This window comes from Leptonychotes weddellii, chromosome 11, assembly GCF_054177405.1.
Source record: "Leptonychotes weddellii isolate Sample4059 chromosome 11, ASM5417740v2, whole genome shotgun sequence".
NCBI classification, from domain to species: Eukaryota; Metazoa; Chordata; class Mammalia; order Carnivora; family Phocidae; genus Leptonychotes; species Leptonychotes weddellii.
The window spans coordinates 53038274-53057050 of record NC_138379.1 but is presented as its reverse complement, the minus strand read 5'-3'; positions in this window follow the sequence as shown (position 1 = coordinate 53057050).

Here is an 18777-nt window from a genome sequence, read left to right as displayed (position 1 = left end):
AGAGAGTTGTTGCTCTTCTTTTCTTCCATCTCCTGTTGAGTTTGTAGGTGTTCAGAATGGTTTGATCCCTATCCAGCTGAATTCCTGAGAGGAGACGAAATCCAGGTCTCCTACTCCTCCGCCATCTTGCTCCGGCCCCCCCTACTCCTGGTTTCTAAACCTACTGTATGCTTTATTCCTTTCTCGTTGTTTTGTTTACAATATGATAAACTAATTTCAAGACTTAGGGAGAAAGAGGTTCCCTGTCGTGATTATCTTCATGTCATTGGAGTGGGATACAAAATCCAGACCATTTGATGGGAGAGGTAAAAAGGATGAGGGTTCTAAGATAAAATAAGAGGAGGCCTCTGGAAGCTTTCTACAAAAAAAAGGATGTTTGATGTATCTTAATTTCTTCATTTATGATATGCTCCCCTGACATGGGGGAGGGGCAAGGAAGAGAGGTGAGAGGAACACAGGCTACTGGAGCAAAACCAGAATGGTGCCACCTCTGCACTTGCAGCTTGTTGCTTTCCTATCCCGCCACGCCCTCCACCCCTCCACCAGTGGTTATTTTTCTTTCAAGAACAAATATCTTTCAAAGATTATTGTGCAAAATGGATTTGGACCACAGTAGGAGGCTTGAGCCCATCTTCTGCAGGAATGTTTCTAAATGGAAAGGCAGCAATAGAGGACTTGGATTTAGGAGAGGCAGAATCATGTTCCCTCTCTTCCAGCCTGGAAGCTGTGTGACAAGAGTAGATGGCTTTACCTTGACTGCATGGAAGGACATTATGAGAAAGAATCATATAAAGCTTACTACTGAGTTTACTGTAAAGATATTATCAAATAAAGTTTCAGTGTCTCCTTTATAGAGATCCATGGAAGAAATTTCTCTCCTATCTTGATATGAACAGAATAGGAAGATAGCAGTGATTCCCAGTGGCTATCTGAAAACACAGGCCTCAGGTAAATTTGATCCTGGACAATTTATTTAACCATTCTGAGGCTCAATTTTCTCTTCTTAAAATGAGCATACTAATAATTATGACATAAGATTGTTGTGGAGAATAAATGAGATTGTGTTATATGTGGTATTAAATACAATGCCTAATCTAGAATAGCCACACTGTAAATAGTCGTTGGAATAATAGTAGTTATTATTGAGCTAGAATTTACTACAGAGAAGGAATACAAAACAAAACTAGCAAAGGGAAAGGCTGCATAAAGTCAAGTCTGGGGAAACCAGACACAAGCTTCCAAGAGTTCTCTCCCAATGAAATCACACAGGACACACTCAATTCCTCTCCAGCAATGAGTTAAAACAAGTGTAAAATATTGTTTATGAAGGAAGATCATTAAATATTCAGTGCCCAAGGTTTTCACTGGTCACATAGGCATACTCTGTCTAGCATGTATCCAAAGTCTGGTTGCCCAGAAGAAAAGCATTTTTGTTTTATACAAGTAGTTTAGGCCATGATCCACTTTATCAGTTTGAGAACCCTCCTGGAATCCCTATTCCCAGAGGCCAGCCATGGGCCAACCTTGGCAATGAGAGCCTTCTAAGTATTTGGTTTCAGGAGTGCTATATTAATTCTTCTCTGCAAATCTCCACTAGAAATTGTTAATAATTTAATAAATATGTGTTAGGTACTGATTTTTATCCTGGTTCATCTTTATTTTTATGTTGTTTCTATTTCCTAATTTATCTTTTATCTTGTTTTATATTTATTTCTAAGCCAATTCATATTCATATTTTTCATTTGAAGATACTAAGTTCATTAAAAAAATATTTGCTGGATGGATATATAGAATAAGACTATGCTGTACTAAATAATAATTAAATGTGTTACTTTGGGCCACTTATAACCTCTATTAATCTAAGTTCTGCCTAAAATATTCAGTTCCAGAATATCTCTTTCATAAAGATGATAATGGCACCTGGGTGGAACACTCAGTTAAGCGTCTGCCTTCAGCTCAGGTAATGACCCCAGGGTCCTGGGATCAAGTTCCACATCGGGCTCCTTGTTCAATGGGGAGTCTGCCTCTCCCTCTGCCACTCCCCCAGCTTGTGCTCTCTCTCTCTCTGTCAAATAAATAAATAAAACCTTAAAAAAAATAATGATGATGATGATTCTGATGGTGTTGCTAATTATTACTTTCTTCTCCTTTTTTATAATCCCTAGAGTTATTTTGAATACAAGATGAAATAAACTAAAAATGTTTCATATTTTACATCCTAATACACTTCTGAGCTATTACAGTGATTTGTAATATGATGGTCTCAGGTGGATCACCTAGGGAAGTAGTGTTGCTGGAGGCTAGTGACAGGTAATGGGGGTAGTAACACCTGATCTCAGGATTGTGAGATCGAGCCCCATGTTGGGCTTTGGGCTCAGCCAGGAGTCTGCTTGGGATTCTGTTTCTCCCTCTCCTCCTCCCCTCTACTTGCGCTCTCTCTCTCTCTCTCAAATAAATAAATAAATAAAATCTTTTAAAAAATAGAATTTCACTGTCTAAGCCTGAATCCTGGCACCACTGCCCATTTGGCTAATTTAGTGCATCTAACTAGACCCCAGGTTCTAGTCTGTAAGATGAGGGGGATCCCTCATTAAGTTGTGCCAAGTTTAAATGTGAAAATACATGTGTTTTAGATACTCATCTAGCACCTAGAACATTATAAATGCTTGATAAATGCTTGCTGGTTTTTATATAATCTTGTCCTACTTGGGACTAAACCATTTTGAGAATTTTCCTTTAAATTTTCATCTTCTGATTTTTAGGGATCAGCACCGTCCTTCAAAATGAGAATCCCTCCTTGCCCCAAATATAGATAAAATATTTCAACAGGAAGATGTAGTTTGTTAAATTACTTTTCAGGGAAAACTCTGACAAAAGAAAACCTCGACCAAGAAAATGTTTCTTATAGTTCAGAAAGTCATAAAGCCTCAAAACCCACCCTGTGATTCTGATGTAACTGTAACGAGTTAACAGCTATATTTTATGTCATTGGCCAAATGCTTATTTATAATTTGAGTAGAAATTACATGAGCATTAAAAACAATACTTATGTTTCACTACTTCTTAGATTCAAACGTTGGCACCAAATGTATAGCCCTTAAGCTTTCCTCTCTGACTCCCCTTTCACATCCAGACCAGGCTTTAATCAGGATTTCACAAAGCATTATCCAAAGTCTGTTGTTATTCCCATTGGCCTACGTAGAAGAGCTTGTACTTTTAAAAGTTGGCGGTTGAGGGGCACCTGGGTGGCTCAGTCATTGGGCGTCTGCCTTCGGCTCGGGTCATGATCCCGGGGTCCTGGGATCGAGCCCCGCATCGGGCTCCCTGCTCGGCGGGAGGCCTGCTTCTCCCTCTCCCACTCCCCCTGCTTGTGTTCCCTCTCTCTCTGTGTCTCTCTCTGTCAAATAAATGGATAAAATCTTAAAAAAAAAAAAAAAAAGTTGGCGGTTGAGACCTCTGCCACTTACTGGTAGTAATCTAAAGCAAGTTTCAAACCTCCTGGCCTCACTTGCTTTGTTTGTGAAAGGAAGATAATCATAATGCTGGTCTTTAAGGCTCCTTTTTAGAATTAAGTCCAATAGCAGTATAAATATGTGCAGCAAATACTATGCACACAAGTATGGTCGATCTATAACTAATAATTCTAGATTACAATAACATTTAACAGGCTTTGGTGTCTAGTTCAGTAGTTGCTCACAGTCCACCTGCAAACATTTTGCGTATGTCATCACACCAGTAAATGAGTCTTTTTTCTTGGGTCTACCTCATCTGTAAACACCTTGAGGATTATGATTGTCTTCCATTTCCACATCCCTACTGAATCCCCCATTGAACACTGCTCTGAACTGAGTCATGTCCCCTGCCAAAATGCATATGTTGGAACCCTCAAACACATTAGATGAGGGATACATAACTACATGATCAGAGAAGGATGGAGTCAGGGCTGCGACAAAGCTGAGAGACGACATAGTGCTGTCGGTGTTGAGCCTTCATCTTATTTACTCATTTAGGGATCATCATTACTACAGTAGCTAACCAGGTTCTATTGTTGAATGCTTAATAAATTCAAGCCATATGTTAGGTGCTTTATATGAATTATCATCTTAAATATTCTATGTAATATTTAAAGCTATTTATAAAGAGAACCATTTTATAGAAGAGGAAACAAAGACTCTGAGGTGTTCTGTATCCTACCCAGTGCCATATAGTAAATAACAGAAAAGGAGTCTAAACCAAAGTTAGTCTGTGTCCAAAACTCTTGTCCTTAATCATACTAAGCTGTGTCCCCTAGAATAATCAAATCATCATCATCATCACCATTTTTATAATCTCTGTGTGGAAGAAACCAATTAATAACAATTAAAACATTATTTTTTGTCATCATCCCTATAAAAGTTATTTTACTGAGGATTTTTCTACTGCAGTTCACTTGACCCAGGCTGAAGCATCCCTCTTCCTAATGGTGATTTGGGACTTTTGAACTCAGTACTTATAAGCCATGCTCAAGTGTGGGTTCTAGGGGTGGAAGTCTCTTCTGCCCTCTCTGTAGGCCTATTAAACAGACCTCAAGATAACTCTTGCTTCAGCATTCCCTCCTCTGTGACCCACATTTGAACCACAGTAACCACTTGTACATCTTTTGTCCTGTTGAATTTTCGGCTTGCGAGATGAGCCCAGTATAGTAGTACTCTCTTGTATCTACTTGAAAGCAGAGAGTCAACCAGGTTCTTGCTCATTAGATGTGCCAGGCAGGAGTAAGATTCCAATTCAGGGACACACAGAGCAAAGTCTGAATCATCCTTTCTATTCTCTATGCTTGAGATAAAGGAGATAGCATGCCCCCACACCCAATACCAATACATATCTCTCTTCCACTCTTTCCTTTTTATGTATTCCAAGCAAGTACAAGGATTCAAGGGCCACTGAATGGATTTATTTTTCTGTATTTGCTTGTTTGTTTTAGGGGGGATAAAGTTTTTATGTGATGATTTGTCCTTTAAACATTTTGACATCTAATGTTAACCATATTAACACTTCCGTTGAAACTATGGCATTACCATTATTAATTCAACATTTACTATCAAGATCATGTGCTAGTTAGTGGAATGCAGAAATGAATTCTGATTTCAAGACATAGTAACTGTATGACCTTGAGCAAATTACTTAAGTTCCCCATGCTCATTTTTGTCATCAGATTTGTAGAGATAATGTAAATTCCTTGTTCATTAAGTAACTGTGAGCATTAAATAAGCCATTGTAAACTGTTTGAAATATTATAAGTGCAAAATACGTGTTTGGAGGGAAAAATGCATACATATTTCATGATGAGGAGGGGAGAAATCACCATATAACTCTTACAAAACAGAGTTGTCATAGAGCAAGGGTGTCATCCTGAATGCTTACATATGTCACAGTAAATACAAAATGAGTGAAATGGGTCAAATATAAAAAGTAGGGAGCAGTGAGGTTCATGAAGCCTAGGGAGCCTGTCCTCTCTGAAGGGACAACAGCTCTCAGCCCCAGGTGACTGTTCATTTGGGGGCAATCAACCCATTACAGTCAGTTCTTTTCTTTTACTGTTTTTCTTTTTTTTTTCCCAAGAGAAATGGGAATCTAGATTTTTTTTACATAAAACTGCCCTATTTTAAAACCTTAGCTTAATTTTTCCCTTCTTTAAACATCTAATGTGTTTATTTGTTAAATCCCTCCATGTACTGACAGTTTGAGATCTCAAGCATGGAGGCATGAGGAAGTTACCTTGAATCAAAAGATGGCAACAAGGGGCAACTATCTCTTGAAAGAGAGCAAAAGAAATAATATATGATCTTTCCAGCTCTATGTGTTCTATTTGTTTAGTTTTTAATGAAGAATAAGAGTTTGTCAAGTGGAGAAACCATTCTTCAAAGACCCTCCTACCCATGCTCAGCACAGAGTTCAAAGTCTTTGAACCAGGCTCGAAGTATTGGGGATATGAGAAAGCCTGGCTGGTTCAGAGAATGTTGAAAGCTGTAGTGTTATATTTAGATTTCTGACATATAAAAGCAGTCAGATTCCCTTATTCTTCCAGTTAGCTGAATATGTGTTCTTAATTATTGTTTTGGGAACAAATGTAGACTGGAATGGCAGAACTGGAATCCCTGAGATGGAATAAAACACTAGTCTACTTTGTTTAAACAAACAATTCTGTTATTCAAGTACTCAGTTATCATTTCTATTGAAAATATTTAATTTTACTCCTATTTGCTCTTAGCAAACATTAATTCTGATATTCGTAATGTGCAAAAGTGATGATATAGGCATCAGGAAAATACTATAGTTTATTTACTTAAATTACACATTATAAAAAATCTTTCAGAGAATTAAAGGACTATTTTGGTGATTAAAAATAATTCATGTTCTGATTATCCTGGTGGATTTAGCCTGTTGCTTAGCACTTATGAGCCTTTATGAAATGGTGGGTTATAGAAGTTCTTAATAGGAGCTAATGGAATTGCTGACAGCATACGCCATTTACCTTCATGAGCTCCTCACGAAGAAATGGTACAATGCCATACACCATAATAACAGAGGAACAATTATATATTTAATCATTTTAGCATCAAAACTTTTTTCTTTGTTATAAAGAAGGACTTATACAAGAAGCATATTTTAATTCATGTTTCACCTGCATTTCATTTCTACTTTGAAATTGCCAATGTCAGGGTACCTGAGTGGCTCAGTCGTTAAGCGTCTCCCTTCGGCTCAGGTCATGATCCCAGGGTCCTGAGATCGAGCTCTGCATCAGGCTCCCTGCTCAGCAGGGAGCCTGCTTCTCCCTCTCCCACTCCCCCTGCTTGTGTTCCTGCTCTCACTCTCTCTCTCTCTCTGTCAAATAAATAAATAAAATCTTAAAAAAAAAAAAAAGAAATTGCTAATGTCTTGTATGGAAAGGCAAGATGAGCAGTAACTGAGAGCAAAGGCTTCCCGGTTCTGAGTTTCAGTGCTTACTTCTCTCCTTACTTGCTGTATGACAATTAGGTAATTTCATAAAACTTTGAGCTTCAGTTACCTCTTCTATAAGATGGGGTTCATGATAATACCTTCCTCATGGGTTTGATGAGAGGATTAGATTACATTTATAAAACATTTACTAGGGTGCTTTGCATATAAGGAGCATAAGGACCATTCACCAAAAATATTTGGTTGCTCTGATGATGATGATGGTGATGGTGGGTGATGATGATTGAGGAAGAAGAGGAAATATCCCTAATCCTAAAAATGAATGCCCTCTAAACAGCACAAGAGAGAGGTGGGTGGTCCCAAGGAAGTGGGATGTGGCTTTGTCTAAGATTCATATTATTTATAACGAAAGGAAAAATGATGAAAAGACTGTACCATTTCACACATTAGTTGATGGCCATACCAAGGCTTTATGGCCTTCTCTTCAAATAACCAAGGCAATTTGGATACTGAGTACTCACAAATTCAGAAATTAATTTAGTCCAGCACCTTTATTTTGGGGAAAAGAAAACCAGACCTCAAGAGAATGGGCTGACTTGCTTAACATCACCCTGATGAATAGTGATATATTTGGGAATAATCCTAGCCCTCTGGATTCCCTCTCTGTGACCTTAGTGGCCCATATGTTGTGTTTTGACCTAATTAATTGATTGATTGATTGATTCATTCATTCATTGACTATTAAGGATAATTTATTCCAGGTCCTGTTTTAGGTGCTGGGAAAACAATTTTGAATAAAACAGATATAGTCGCTATTCTCATGTGCTTATAGTCTAGTGGGGAAAACAGACTATAAAAATGAATTTTAGAAGTTCTCATTGTTGGGAGTAAAATAAAATGCTGTCTAGAAACTAATGGGGATAAATTTTAACGTTAGCATTCTCATTTACTAGCTCTAGAGCCAGAACAAGCCATTTGAGCTACTTGAGCCTCAGTTTCTTGATCTACAGAAGAGGAATTATAATATTTCTTTTTCATTGCTGCTGTGTGGATTTGAAATGACATATATAATATGTATTGATTACATGCTTTGATGAACACATGGTGCCTATTAGTATTATTATTAAGCACAGCTATATCCAGACACTATTCTAAGGACTTTTTAAAAATTTTATTTTCTCCTCACAAGAACTCTATGAAATTGATATTATTATTGATTTAATTTTCCAGATGGGGAAACTGAGGCTTAAAAAGGTTAGTTAATTCACCCAATGCCATATAGCTGGTACATGGTGGAATCAGAATCCAGCCTAGGTGACCCAACTCTGGAAGTGTAATGAGAGCTTGACACTGCTCCCTAGGTGTATCTCGCCTGGGGATGTGGGTGGCAGGGGAGCAGTCTGTTTTCTGACTTTGATTTAGCAGGGAGTAAAGATCCTCAAAGCTTTACAGGGTGGTTCTCCTAAGCCCTAGAGTCCTCATTATTGATAAAATAAAAATAGTTACTTTTGTGAGGTTGAAGGTAAATAAATTTCAGGTACACTGTTCAACAAATAGTAATGGTTAAAGACATACCTTGTGCCTTCTCTGGACCTTCCTCTTTGACTTCCCACATTTTGCATTATTTGGGAACTTCTTCAACTGACTCGTTGAATACTGCTCAACTATCTACCAGGTACAAAATACTGATCTGGCACAGCTGGGGAGAGAAGAAATAGAAGTAGTATCCAGACTGACCCTACACTCTAAGAAAAATTTTGTTGGTGTCTTGTGTCTCTTTAGACCAGTAATAATTGTATCTTATGATGACTTGAGATTCCCTATCAGCCCAACCATTTTAGGCCCTATTAAAAAACAGGCTTACTTCTGTGTGGTAACCCCAACAAAACTATGGGGAGACATGTTTGTGAAAATATCCATTGTGTACATGCCCATGAGTAGAGAAAACTGCACCCTGGGGAATTGCAATGCTATTTGATGGGAAAGGTAACATTTTCATTTTAAGTACTCAGTAGAAATCTGTGAGGTCCCCCCCCCACACACACACACACTCAGAGCAAGTTTTCATTTTTTATTTTATCCCAGCAGATGCAACTGGAACTTCCAAATTGCTCACAGTTAGAGCCAGTGCCAGTTGTTGGGGAGGGTGAAGTCCAGGAAACAACAACTATGGTTCTGCAAGGCCAAGCCATCACAAAACCCATTGTATCTGATGCCTAGCTCACTCTGATCAGAAGCCTTTCCCACACATGTGCTTGACACCACTGTGTGTGCAAAACAAAAGCGGAGCTAATAGACTTGAATGCCTATATGGGGAAAGTAGACTGAGGGACTGCATCCTTTCTGGAGAGCATTTTATGGCTGCTTGAGACACTGATGAGGGGCAAGAGGCTCAGGGTAAGTGAGCACTGCAAGGCCTGCATCCTCCCTCGCACTCTCTGCTCCCAACATGCCAAACTAGGAGATACTGGTCTCTTCCATTACTTGTCATCTCTCCAGTTTACACAGTGAAATGAAGGGAAAGATTAAAGACTGCCCATGCCCTCAGAAGTTCAGGGACTTGAGAGAAGGGTAGGAGATCCAGTGGTTTGGTACACAGCCTGGATAGCCAGGCAACCCAGGACATAATTTGCCAGTTGAGAAACCTGATTCAAGTTGCCTCTTACCTCTAGATCTGTTCTCTACTCTATAGATTGGGTAAAAATAATAGTAGCCACCTTATAGGAGACAGAATTAAAATACTGCAAGTAAATCACTGGCATATAACAAGCAATTCATAGGTATTATACCTTACTGTAAAGTTAATGTTATTATCAAATTGTATCAAAGTATGAACCAACTATTGCAATGCAATGTATTTAATACAAAAAACAGAGGTATATACAAATTCTATTCATAGTTGTCTGAGGGTTTCAGGAAAGCTTTAGAGGAGGAGACACATGCATGGAATCAAAAAGAAAGTATAGGAGTCAAGCAGAGGATGGGGTTATGCTGAGAGGGTGGGGTTGGGAGGGGGTGGGCTCAAAGAGCGATATTGGTCTGTGAAGGCATGAAGTGTGAAATGTTGCAGCATATTCAGGGAACTGTCAGTTGTTTGATTTGACTTCAGCATGGGATCTGACTGGAGACAAGGCCACAAGGGTGGGCGGGAGCCACATCATGAAGGTCTTGTCTGCATGTATTTGTATTTTACTGTGTGCACTAGAGGAGTCTGCAGGATAAACATGACAGTGATTATAATGCCTTGCTCGTGTCTATAGATTTGGTACTTTAGACCACTTCATCATCTACTCTTTAATTTGGTCAATTTGTAGAGATAACTATAACAGATATTTGAATCCCCCTTTTTCAGTCTGGGAAATACTTTGTGAAGATCAAAGAGTAGTATAAAGCTTTAAATTAGTTTTCGTCTTAAAGATCAAGGTATCCTTCCACGGATCAGCCCCCTTCTACTGGGCTCCTCATCCCAGTTATCCACAACACCAGTCACCCAGATCAGAAGACTCCTCTGTGCCTTGCTTTCTCTCTCCTTCTGCTCCATACAGTTAGTCACTAAGCTATACACCTCCAGCCTCACTACTTCCAGTCCAGTATTCAATATTCTATTCTTCTATAAGATATTATTCTTTTAAAGATAATATTGCTATCCTGCTCAGCTCTTAGTCACAAAGGAATTCTAATTAATTTATGCAGATGGAAGGAATAAAAAAGAAAATCAGCATTAGGCAAACACCACAGTAATAAATGTTGTAGGTAAAATCTTCCAATGGGTGCTAAAATTCATAGAAGAAAGTTTTAATAGAAATAGGATTTGTAGGGGTACCTGGGTGGTTCAGTCAGTTAAGTGTCTGACTCTTGATTTCCGCTCAGGTCATGATCTCAGGGTTGTAAGACTGAGCCCCGCATCAGGCTCTGAGCTCAGCACAGAGTCTGCTTGTCACTCTCCCTCTGCTCGTCCCCCACGCCACTCATTCGATCTCTCTCTCTCTCTCTCTCAAATAAATAAATAAATAAAATCTTAAAAAAAGAGAAAGGATTTGTAGCATCCCAGGGTATGTCCCCCATGATATTTACCAACTCCAAAGGAAAAGATAGTTGATAGTTGGAGAAATAAAGAAGACACCAGCTTAACCAAGTAAACCAATAGTAAATCACCAGTAATATTATATAACAACAGTAGGAACCTCTTGATATGAAAGGGTACTGAGAAGAACACAACATCATTTTTGACAAAAATTCACAATCTCTCTTCAGTCACTAGAAAATATCAAACAAACTCAAATTGAGGGTCATTCTACAAAATAACTGCTCAGTATTTCACAAAAGTGTCAGGATTATGAAAAATAAGGAAAGACTTAGGAGTTATCATAGACTAAAGGAAATAAAAGAAAAATAACTAAATGCAATGTGAGATCCTGGACAGGATCCTGGAAGAAGAAAAAAAAAGGCATTTGTGGAAAAACTAGTGAGTTTTGAATAAAGTCTGTAGTTGAATTGATAATATATTAATTTCTCATTCTTGACCATTGTACTATGATTGTGTACAAATGTTAACACTAGGGGGAGTGGGGAGAGGGAAGCGAGGAAACTCTTGATACCATTTTTAATAACTTTTGTGTAAGTTGAGAATTAGTTCAATATATATGCTTTTTAAAAGATTAACATACTCTGCATTCTTCTGGTCTGATGACACAGAACAAAATCTTAACATTGCATTAGGGTCAAGTTTTTTTCTACTTCTTAGGGCTCATTTCACACCCCTTCCCCACCTGCTTTCCTACTGTCTAGACTTAAAACAGTTCCTAGAACACAGATCTCACTTATGTATGTGTACTTTTTATAAAGTTGTTCTCTGTCTTGAACGTCCTTGTTCTTAAACTCTAATCAGATGCCAACATCAGCTACAATATCATAGAAGTCAGACAGAGAAAGACAAATAATGTATGATATCATCTATATGTGGAATCTAAAAAAGATGAATTCATAGAAACAGAGATTAGAATAGTGATTACCAGAGGCGGTGGGGAGAGAGGTGGGTGGGGGCAGTGGAGAGATGTTGGGCAAAGAGTACAACTTTCAGATGGGAGATGGATTAGTTCTGGGGACCTAATGTACACATGCTGACTATAGTTAATACCATATTATATACTTGAAAGTGGCTAAGAGAATATATCTTAAACATTCTCACCACAAAAAAAAGGAATGGTAATTATGTGATGTAATGAAGGCATTATATGGTGTTATTTTGTAATATATAAGTGTATCAAATCAATAAGTTACACATCTTAAACTTGTCAATTATATGTCAATAAAGAAGGAAAAAGAAAAAAAAAATAAAAGAAACACAAGAGCCTCGAAAACTCCAGGGACATAATTGCTGGTCACATGACAGGAGTAGGTCTACATTCTTTACACACAGACCTCTTAAAAACTTTAACATTCATCTTTTCTCTAGGGGGCTATGTTAGTAAGTGATGGTGAGTTGGGTAAATTGGTTTATGCTATGATCAATTCCTATCAAGGGAATGAATAATAGCAAGGTCGTTAAAATTCCTCACTTTACCCTAGGACCATATCCATTTTGTTTATGTTTTTGAGCAAACAACCTAATGTATACATGAACAACCTTCACTCCTAAGCAAAACATTTTGTCCATCTCCCTTTCTCCTCTGGAGAATTCACCCTACCAAAATAAATAAAACTTGGGAGTTTTCCTTTATCTTTCTTAATTAAGACTAGACTATGATAGCACTCAAACCTGCATTTGGATCCCAGTTCTGCCACTTGTGTATCATTGGGCAAGTTATTTAGCCTCTATAAACCTCATTTATAAAGTGATTTAATAATAAGAAGCTTGCAATTTTTTTTGGTGAAGATTTAGAAATGCATATGAAATGCTTAACACACTGCTTGGACATAGTAGCGTCTCAGTAAATGACAGTCCTGTCTCACTTCCCAGACAAAGGCTCATAACTTTTGCAGAGATTTGAGTTTTGTGTTCCTTGTTCCCTTCTGGCAAAGGTTCTACCCATCAGTCCTGTTATCTGGCTGAAAATGCAGGTGGGAGGGTATACACACAGGGTTCAGGCAGGAGACGAACCCATACCACTTATTTGAGCAAAGACTACTTAATATAAAAGTATCACTGACTAGGTATAAAATTGTTAGTGAGACAGCTGAAAAGACAGAGAAGATGCTAACGTGTCATGGAGGCAGCAACTGCAGAATGGGAAGGGAAAAGACTGGAATTCTTAAAAAGTTTGGAGGAGGGGCACTAGGAGCTGCAATTCACATTCCTGGGGGCAGGGGGGATGGGGGAGTGGGGAGCTACTCTGCTAGTGTTCCTGAGTCTGAGCTCAAAAGAAGATGCTCCCGAGGAGAGTATTCTGCTTGGCCAAGGCTGGCGTATATGACTAAGCTGCAAGGGTTTGCTGCAAGGGCTAAGACCCTGCCAACTGGAGTTAGCTGCTGTCGTGGGGAAGAAGTGCTGGCGACTGTGTGCAGAAGTATACCTAGAGTGTGCTACAGGGGCAGGAAGCAGGCAGGAAGTCCCCAGGAATGGCAAGGGACAAGTCTCTTCTTCCTCCTCCAGCTTTGACCGCTCCTTGTAGCACCTCCTGCTGTCGTGGCTTAAACAAAAGGGAGCAGCCGCAAAACAGAAAAGTGGTTTCCAGGGCTAGAGAACAGGTTATATAAAATAGGAACATTCTTTGTCTGATTCAGACGTCCTTGTGATGAGTTCATCCCACCTTTCTCAAACTGACCCTTCTATACCTACCTCCAACCCATCTTACAAATACTTCTGAGATCCCCTTGCTGAGGAGCTTGACATAAATGAGGACAAATTTAAGACTTACCCTCCAATATGCTTTCATCCTTGGCAGTCTTGAGAATGAGGATTCCCCCCCTTTGATATCGACCACTGGGCAGCACCCATCCGATGACTGTGTTAAGTAAGAAGGGAAGGAACTAAGGGAACACTGGGGCAAAGCTTTTTCCTCCCAATCTTGTAGGCAGGGTCCCTGTGGAGGGGAGGTGGCAGATATTGTTGATCTTAAAATGATAGGAGTACAGTGTCTCTTGTAAGGGATAAAACTTGTCTAGTCATTAATGACATAACATATTCCAGCAGAAAATGCATATCTTTATGTACTATTATAATTGACCCTCAAGTAATTGTGTGTCCCAGTTAATAATAACAAGTATACAGATGAAGGGATGGAGATTTAGAGAGTTTATGGGACCTAAACACTATCATATGTGTAGGATATGAGTAGGGATGTGGAATTGCATAGTAAACAGAACATGAATTTGGAGTCACACCATCCATGTGTGCATCCTGGCTGTCATTTACCACTTGAGAGACCTAGGCCATAATACAATCACCTGAGACTCAATTTTTGACTTAAAAAAGACATAACATATTCCTTTTAATATTGTAAAGTTCAAGTGATATGAGACATTTAAAATGGCTTTATTGGACCTGGCACAAATCAAATAGTTATTATTTTGTTGTAGTTATTATTGTTATAAATGTTATTTTGATGGTGACAAGGAAGATAAAGATGCTTGCTTAGCCAATATTTGAACCCAGGACTTTTGTCTTTAGACATAATATTCTCCTTAGACTTGCTTCTTCACCTGCCTCCCACAGCATCTTCCTCTCAAGCATCAGGCAAAAGAGTTTAAATTCAATTTTTATCTACTTTTAATTATAATCAAAGTCTACATGTTCATACCAATTACATTTGGATTGGCAGCACCATCAAGCCGTCTTTAGTGTTTATGCATGTAAAGAAACTGAGGGCTAACTAGCTACATTGCATAGAAAAATAAAACCAAAACATTTTTCCATTATTGCAGGGTAAGCAGAGAAAACCCCATTAGCAGCAACACTCAGTCACTCAGGCAGACCTAGAACATCAGGATATGTAATTGAAAGAGCTGCTGATACAGAAACCAAGAAGGTGTGCAAGCTGTTATTCACTTTGTGACTGCTAAGCACAAAGCAAAACTCACCTGAAAGGTTAAGAAAGAGTGTGTGTAGATCTTTAGAGCCATAGCAAGGAACTTAGCTTCAGCGGTAAGGAAAAGATGGATGAATGCAGCTCTGGCAAATCTGTTTTATTTTAGGGGTTTTAACTGATTATGCATTGCTAAGACCTTTGTTCCAAACAAGAAGTCAAGTCCGTGATACTCTAGGCAGCTCACACTAATAATTACCTCTCTTACAGTAATGACTTTTTAGTGCCAGAACTTTCACTTTCCATTTGCTCATTAGAGGTTTCAAAAGGTTATGTGTGTTATTTCACTTTTCAGAAGTTGAAATGGTACCAAACTGTTTAAATGTTTGTATAATTGAGGCTCCCATTCATGAAATATTTAATCAGCATCTACAGTAATAATAATAGCTCCCATTTGTTGAACACCAGAAAACATCAGGGTATATAGGGATACTCAGTACATATTTCCTCTAATCCTTAGAATGACCCTTTTAGGTAATATCCTTATTTTGTGGATAAGGAAACAGGCTTGGTGTTAATCAACTTGCTCACTGAACAGCAAAGATGATAGTCAAGCCTATCTCTCTAATCCTAAACCTTGTGTTCTTATATTCAGCATACTATCTGTAGGCATATAATGTCCCCAATAGAGTAAAAGCAAATTCAATTATATAGGTATATCTATGACATGTAGAAACATCTTTAAGTTTCACTTTTCCTTCCTCAAAAATGAGCTTTGTATCCCTTCAAATTCTTGCCCCACTGCTTGCTTGCCAGCTAGAGGAATTCAGGCACCTTTCTTTCCTAGACTGTGAGTACTACAATCACTATCCTGGAGGACTGCCTTGGGCATTAAATTGGAAAGATCAGCATGCCCTTATCATATGTGTGTTTGTTCACTCATCCCTTTAAGATTTCAGTGAATGCCTGGGAATAGGACTCTGTGCTAGGCACATATTGGATGATTAATACATGCTCTTTCCTTTGCACTTTTATCTCAGAAAGTCATCATAGATTGACAAGAATTTTGTAATGTCATAAAAGTTACATTACTCAGTTTGGTGCTGAAGTCCCAAAATCCAAGATCAGAGAAAGGGAGATTTTGACAAACAAACTTACGTGAAGGAGAGAATAGTTCTTTGAAAATTCTCCCTTCACCAAGAACAGGGTTATTCACTTTGAATTGTGGATATGGATGTTTCATAATACTGGGGGGAAAATTCATCTAAAAAAAAGGACATAGGCATTGTTCTACCAAGCTGGAAACTGAGCCATATTTTGTAACAGTAATTTGTGGTTCAGATCAGCCACAAATTAAAACATTTTGAACATTTTTATTAATTTTGAGATAAAAATGTTTTGTCTAATGAATATTCAGCCAATATGTCTGGCATGGTATTGTATCTTAAATGTTTAAAGTCATATTAGTTGCTAATTTATGACTACACAGCATTTCTTTTCTGGCCATTTAAGCACAGTCAAAAGCTACAGATGAGAAATTCAAAACTGTGGCATGCTGAATATAGGGCAAAATATTCTCTCCTATTTGGATCCTTGAAAGTCAAAGCTCTAAAGGGAATGAGTTTTTTTTTGTTTGTTTGTTTGTTTTTATTTATTTTATTTTTTTTACTGTTATGTTAATCCCCATACATTACATCATTAGTTCTAGATGAAGTATTCCATGATTCATTGTTCGTGCACAACACCCAGTGCTCCATGCAGAACGTGCCCTCCTCAATACCCACCACCAGGCCAACCCATCCTCCCACCCCCCTCCCCTCTAGAACCCTCAGTTTGTTTTTCAGAGTCCATCTTCTCTCATGGTTCGTCCACCCCTCCGATTTCCCCCGCTTCAGTTTTGAGGAATGGAAATCTTCACTCAGTGTCATAAGGCTAGAGGGGGTATTTAAAATCATCTGTCCCAACACCTCACTTCAGAAATCTGGGGCCACAGTGAAAGTGACTTATCCAGTCTGATACCTGGTCCCACAACAGATGACCCCAAGCTGACATTTTTTTGTGACAAGTGTGCACAAACTGAAACATACAATTATGTCAATAAAGCAGGTGGGTGGAGGAGTGAGAGGGGCTTGCCCTGGACCTGCACCCACCTCCCACATTGTCAAGTGGCTCCTTGGAGAAGGCAGGTAAGCTGATACATCATCGATGCCTGGGCTCTTTCCATTGTTCCACACCGCCTCTCTACGTGGAAGAAGTCCACATCCTAATTGCTTTATCTTAGATACAAATACAGTCCCTCATTCAACTCTGTATATTTACTTTTTACTCTGTTGAACATCCTTGAAAACTTCTTATATTTCTCAAGAGCTCTGTGACTGAGGCTCAGTGGCTGTTTCTTACTGCTGCTCTTCCTGGAATTTTTGTAAGAGATGACACATGGCATTGGCACTTGTACATGGTAGTGTGGTCTTCATACTAGATGAGAATTGTGGCTGGAAATCCTTTCCATAACCTGGAGGTGGCTTGGACCACACCAAATTTGAGTTGGTGAAAATGCCTGATGTTACCCAAATGTCAGCTAGGGCACATTAGCACATGAAAGATCTAGGTAGAATCTTTTCAGATACCACCAATCCCTAGACCTAGGAAAGCTCATCCCCCAAATTTCCATTTATCTTAGGAGCTTATACCATTATCTTTCTCTTTACCCTCCCACATTTTTGGCCATTTAAGTTGTCTATATTTTGCTCAGCATCAATCCATGCAAAACTTAACACACTCACTGATTTCCACAAGGAATCTGAACATGCTGAGCTTAATAGCATCTCCAAAGTTTAGAGAGGAATCACATTCCTTCACCTAAAGTTTCTACTTCTTGCTGCCTCCCTCCCTCTCTTCCCTGTTCATTCCTGTCTCCCTCCTTCACTGTGCCGAGCTCCAACTTCTTTTTCCCTCTAGCATGTAGAGCAGTTCTGTTGTTTTCTGTTCTTTGTTGTAAACCAAAATCCAGCAAATTATTCAAGAGTCTTAACTGAAGCAGGGAGGAAAAAAGTCATCCAGTCAATACTACTGATTCTTCTTAAATTGAGTGGTGATATAAAGTGATGTCTGGGTATCCATATGAAGAACAAATAGCCTAGCACTTCCCTCCACACTTTTACCTCTATACAAGTATATTTTGTTTGGTGAAGAGTAGCTACCCTAGGGGAGAGAACTCCTCTCTAGTTATCCTCTGGGGAGGAAGAAGGAAGTATAGAATATCTGCTACTGTTCCTATCTCATAAAAATTCAGGGGTGAAAAATACTGAGACCAAAAGGTGAAAATGACCATCCATTCATCCTTCATTTTCTTTGGGCAAAAAGATATAGTCAGGAGGCAAGAGACTCCAGAAATTTCCAAGTTTGTAAATGGTACTTCTGAAGTTGTGCCTATAAAGCCTTATTCAGTGATTCAGCAGTCTCTAAGACATCTAAAATCAAATGACAAAACTTTATCTCAAGAGTGTTAGCTTTTGCCTGAAATATCTCACTCTGCACATCTCTAAGGTTGCCCCATATCCATGGGTCTAGATGCACTGTAACCCTGTTTTGGCTCAGTTTTACAAATGCTTATGTACATTCCTCCAATCCTTGCCCCTTTTGTTGAAGTCCACATTAGACCTAGTCTGAATAACCAGTCCCGCCTTTTTTCTTGCCACATTGCTTTTACTTGGCCATTAAGGGTCTGTCTGTTATTTTCCCTCTGATGGCAAAAGAAGAAAGTAAGTGAACCCATAGAAGAAGAGACAGTTGGTTCCATGTCTGTTCTCTGTTCTCAGTTCTGCCTCTGCTTTCTAGTACTGTGTGCCTGCTGTGGTCCCTAAAAGGTTTAATA